Here is a 5,971-nt window from a genome sequence, read left to right as displayed (position 1 = left end):
TACTGTACGCAGTACATAATGCTCTAAAATTTGTCCATATCCTTCCGCATTTAGCGTTTTCTTAAGCGCAGTCGCGAAAAACACCCACCTATCGTAACACTAACGGCTCCGTACTTCAGTGCTGGCGCTACACAAGATAGCAGAAAGTTAGAATTATATTAATACCTGAAGCTGCTGATGGGCGTTGATATATATCAACGGGGGGAGGTGAAAATGTGTGCCCCGACCGGGACTCGAACCCAGGATCTCCTGCTTACACGACAGACGCTCTATCCATCTGAGCCACCGAGGGCACAGACGACAGCGCGACTGCAGGGACTATCTCGCGCACGCCTCCCGCGAGACCCACATTCTCACCTTGTATGTCCACACACTACATACGTAGTGTCCCACCCCAACACACTCATTACTCGTGGAAGACATTCTTACCAAGTCCCGTAAGAGTTCGGGAAATATGTGTGCATCCACACAGAAGAAGAAGGTCATTGCAAAAACTATATACTTATATGGATGTGGTGTCTGTTCTTTCGGACATGACACCATATCCATATAAGTATACTGATAGCAGAAAGGTTTCCATCGGACTGACACAGGGTAAAGCGTGATTCATCTCTCCAAGTTGACTGGTTGATTCGGGAGAGGTGACCAAACAGCGACATCATCGGTCCCTTTGGATTAGGGAAGTATGGGGAAGAAAGTCGGCCGTGCGTTTTCAAAGGGAAACATTCCGACATTGACCTGCAGCGATTTAGGAAAATCGCGGAAAATCTTAAGCTGGATGGCCGGACGCTGGTTTGAACCGTCGTCCTCCCGAATGCGAGTCCAGGTGCTAACCACTGCGTCACCTCGCTCGGTCGCTCCAAGTCGCTTGTTTCCAGTCACCCACTGTCCAAAGACATAGCTCTATTTACACAACCTCAAGCGCCGCTTAGCTTCTACAGAAATGTGTCGATGCTCGACCAATTCACCCCATTCTCTTTAACACCATACATATAGTAATGGTTCTAGGTCTAGCTTTCGTATCAGTTTGGAGCTTCAAGTGACTCCTTCCGCTGATTTCATGCAATTTTTTTTCAGCCACCTTCTGCAATGCTCTACAATCCCCGTTCGTCAGTAACGAAGCGTCCCTGGTGTCGGTTTAGCTGTGGTTATTCTCCCGCATGCCAATTTACAATCACATCACCATTAGTGGATTGGGGGAGCTTTACAAGGGTTGATGGATCTGTTATTGAGGTGATGTCCAATGAGTTGTCAACGTTCGAAGCCACCGAGCTCTCATGATCGGCCAATTCTGCTGTCACTGCTTCTCTACTGACAACACAGTATTCGCCGCCTCCTTTTATCGTCGCAGGTCCCCTTGTCGTGACATCTAATAGACAATTCTGCATCATGTAGGGATGTTCACATACTTCTGATCGCATATTGTATGTAAGTGCAACGCTCTGGTTGTTCAGTATGAAGCTAGGTTGTCCTGATTGTTCGACGCTCAAGGAAGCATCCAGCCCGTGCAGACACGAAGGGTGCCACGTAACATCTGGTTTCATGTTACGTAATACATTAGAGCTTGAGGTAGACATTTTATTGATTGCCGTCCCTGATAATCCGATTAAGTACATCTAATCACTGATATCAAGACTCTTGTATGCTGACTCTCTTCCCAGTGTTATCAGCTGCGCCACTTTTATCTTTTTGTTTCTATGTGCTGACAAACGATTACTTAACGTAACGTTTTGCAGATGATATAGTAGTATTTGCTGACTCAGTAAAGGAAATGGAGTTTATGTTGCTAAAATTTGCCAAAATCCTAAGAGAATTTAATCTAAAGATAAATAAGATGAAAACAAAAACTATGGTAGTAAGGAAAAAAAAAAGAAAATGGTAAAGTTAAATTTAAACTAGAAGATGATATTCTAGAGCACGTTGAGAACTTCCGTTATTTGTGGAGCACAATCACTGACGACAATAAATGTATCACAGATATAAAGAGAAGAATAGCCTTGTCCAAGCAAGTTTTCCAAAATAAAAGGAATTTACTAACAGACAATCATACAAGCCTAGCAAGTAGGAAAAAGGTTGTCAGACCTTTTGTCTGGAGTGTCTTAACACACGGATGTAAAGCGTGGACTCTGGGAAAGGCAGAGGAAAAGAGACTGGAAGCAGTGGAAATGTGGATATGGAGAAGAATGACGAAAACAAGCTTGGTAGATAGAAAAAGTAATGAACAGATCTTAAGAGAAGTGAATGAGAACAGAACGCTGCTAAATGATATAGGAAGAAGAAAATCAAAAATGATAGGGCACATAATGAGACACAACTAGTTCCTAAAGAATGTATTTGAAGGAAAAGTTTTAGGGAAAAAACCAAGAGGCAGGCCAAGAGCAACGTATTTTAATAACATCAAAGAAGATATGGGGATAAAATCGTATGAAGAATTGAAGAGGATGACAGTGGAGAGAGGGATGTGGCTAAATCGGCAAGGCATAACCTTTAGTTTATGATGATTAACGTAAGATTGAGTTTTGGAATACTTCGCTCATCGATTATTTTTGCTGCAAAATATTCAAGGCACAGAAGAAGAGACTGAAAAACACTCTTCTTTCCCCAGCTAAATGTATTAGATATGCAGTGCCATTTCTTACATGTAATTGAAACGAAACTACACTGTGGCAGTTTTCCAAGTGCAACCGTCCAACCAGTCGACTGCTGCTTCGTGTTCTACTTGAGGCATTAGTGGAAGGCTGTATTTAGGAAACTTATAGTAAGCACACTATTCTTATGACCAATGGTGGCTGTTTTCTAAATGGGAGCTGTTGGACCTCCAGTTTTATGCTCAGCTGATCGCCTGGGTTCAACTGAACACCCGTCAGATACATTCTCAATAAAGAGAAGCGTCGAAGAATTTCAGATCACTATGACTACGGAATTCTTACTGCTAATTTTAACAAGTACTTGAAAAGTGCCGCTTCGCTTGGTTCTTTTTGAATTGGTTTTTGAACGAAAAGAAAGTGAAATTAATCCTCTTATTTGTGTAGTATCTTATTTATTCAATGTAAATTCTTACAAACTAAATTTGGTGTTTTCCTTTCAGGTGCAAAGACGGATACGTTTTGTATTTGTCCAATACGCAAACACGTTTTGTATAGTTGTCCGTGTGAGAAACACGATTCATCTAAATTCGCCCCACAGCATAGGAATGTTTGTCTTTTTGCTTTATTAATAGTCATGCTGTCCGCCAATCTTACCGGAAATTCGAGCCTTTAAAAGATGAACAGTAAAACAGATGAAATGGATGACATTTGTGGTACGAATATTGAGTTTTATTTTCTTTTTCGGTTAATTTTTCCGTTTCTATTACGTTGTTTAGAAGCTTTTTCTGCGAGAGCGTACCGGGAACATAGAGAGAATATCGGAATTCTGTTGGGAAGTTTGCGCTTTCCTTTTTCTTCCCCTTGGCTCAAATTTCGCATTCACTGATTTGTCTGTTGTTGCTTAAATTGTTCGCTCACACAACCTTTTTTGTTTACGCAGTTTTTGTCTATAAGCGGACACATTTTTTCGATGCAACATTGCACATCTTATCGGTTAAGAGGATTTTACAGGAGTGTGGAGTGGTGTGGTATGTGTCGTTTTGTAGTTGCATTCTAAGAAATTCGAGAATATTCTACGACTTTCGAAAACATTTGCTAGCATTCGATTTTTTAAAAGCTCGAGAACATTACAGAACAGTCTCGAATTTTTTTCTCTTAAAATATACGCACATTGATGTAAATGTGACAGAAGATGTGCTGGTGACCTCTTTAGAAACTTAAATACACACAAACACAACAACTGCCACCGTATAACAATTGGGGAAGAAAGAATAGCACCAGTCACAAAAACCAGTGACCAGCAGAGGGTGATTTTGAATACACTGTCAACTTCACCCACAAACACTTTAATTTATTTATATGTAATTACATATTGGTAATGAAATGGTCATTGAAACCCGCGAATGTAAAAACAGTGATTTAGTTTTCAACATGAAAATCTTTTCTGCGAACAACGCCGATTTTATATAGCTTATCATACGTATTACGCATTTAGGGGAATAAATTTCATACTTAAACGTATGTTTTATTACATTATTACGATATGAATGCGATTCATAATGTGTGCGAGGTGCTACAATGTTATGAAAGATTCAGTGTAATGTAAACACGCGAAAATTTCTTATTACTGACGATTCTGACCCAACAGATACCGGGAAAACGTAGAAATAAATTTACTTACGGAGTGGCTTGCTATTGCAAATCTCGGACCGTAATCATCACTTCCATCGTTCACTTGTGTATATTAAAAACAGAACCTTAAAACAAATATTCACGGAGATACGATGCACGAGCGGAAACAGAAATATAAACAAACCAGAAACATTTAAATAACATTACAAGTGAATTACGCAAATGTTGAGCACAGTATTTGAATTTATCCATAATAGGAAACCTACAGTTCCGAAGTGAAATTACTTTCACGTTTACAGGGACAGTCATAAGCAAAAAGAAATTTTCATGTATTTACATTACAGTGACATTTCCAGAACGGCACAGCAACTCGGACACAACAAGAAACACATCCGAATCGTCACAACAATATAAAAATGCAGTTCACCATCTGCATTAGTAGTCGTAGCGAGTAGGGAGCGATATCAATATAAAAAATGATCAGTAGCTACAAGGTTTCTGATGTTTGTAGCAAAACTAATGAATATAAACGTTATGAATTAAAATGGTCTCTAACCATAAATCGTTGAAAATCTGTTCTGACGCTCACAGACGTATTTTGATTGACTAACCATAATCCTATAAACTAGCGTAATAAGCCTTTTTTAGCTCCATTTGCGGACAGTTTCACTACGAAATCTAGGTAATGATAAACAGTGACTATAGAAGGGTGTAAACGTAACCAATAGGATTATAACTGAATATCAGAAATGTAATGATTCTGGTTTTCTGCAAAATTCCATTCGTTCCCCTACATATTTTAACAGTGCCTACAGAAGCAAGTTAGTTGGTAACAGGTTCCATAGAGCATTCGAACAACTGTTTTATAAACAATGATTTTGAATGAGCCAGTTTACAATATATGTTTACGTGAGTAATGTTAACATTAATGACAACACGAAAGTTTAGTCCTACTCATGCAACCACATTTAAAAATGGCCACCTTTGTTTTTATTTTTTTACAAAATACTTGTCTAACAATTTCACATAGTATTCATCGAGGGAAACAAGGATCATCAGCAGCAGTGATTTGTTGTATTGGGCAAATGATCAATTTTTTTTTCTGAGCCACTGACAGCTTTAATATTGGGCTATGAATGTAATTTTTCCCTCTACTCTCGTAGATATGATATCGACATCACTATTCCACTCATATTGTGATGGATTATTTGTGACGGATTTCATTAGGGATATATGTGTTGGGATGGTACAGTTAAAGAGTTTAACTTCTTGAAGAGATGCGTAAATGATGACTGCAAGTGAACACTACATACTATGCTAACACATATTCATGTTCTGCGTCAACTGTTGGTGCATCTCTGTTTCTTGTGCAGAACCAGATATAGCGTGATTTCTTATAATTAGAGTCCATTACTAGAGAACCACTTAATAATTATTTGAAAATCATGGTTAACTAGCTCTTTTATTGCTTTCTCTGTAGTGCTATTTATTATAATACTAGTATCGTCTACAAAAAGTAACATTACTGCTTGATAACTGTTATGTGGAAGGGCATTCATATAGGTAAGGAATAGTAGTGGAACCAAAACTGTTAAGTCCCATAGTGCTCAGAGCCATTTGAACCATTTGAACCAAAACTGAACCTTGTGGGACACCTTTCATGATTTCTTCCCAGTCACTAAAACTTTATCTCCTTTCTACATTGTTTTAATTATTCAGCACAACTTTTTACATTCTGTTTGCTAATTATG

The 5,971-nt window shown here is 38.7% G+C and overlaps 1 non-coding gene across 1 annotated transcript; it reads right to left on the bottom strand.

Moving 5' to 3' along the window:
- Window positions 1-218: 218 nt before the first annotated feature.
- Trnat-ugu lies at window positions 219-293 on the bottom strand. Its single transcript has one exon. It is a non-coding gene; the product is annotated as a tRNA-Thr (tRNA).
- Between the last annotated feature and the right edge of the window lie 5,678 nt (window positions 294-5,971).

Source organism: Schistocerca piceifrons, chromosome 1 (assembly GCF_021461385.2).
Source record: "Schistocerca piceifrons isolate TAMUIC-IGC-003096 chromosome 1, iqSchPice1.1, whole genome shotgun sequence".
Classification (NCBI taxonomy): Eukaryota; Metazoa; Arthropoda; class Insecta; order Orthoptera; family Acrididae; genus Schistocerca; species Schistocerca piceifrons.
The sequence above is the reverse complement of the archived record's forward strand: the minus strand, read 5'-3'. Positions and strand labels throughout refer to the sequence as shown.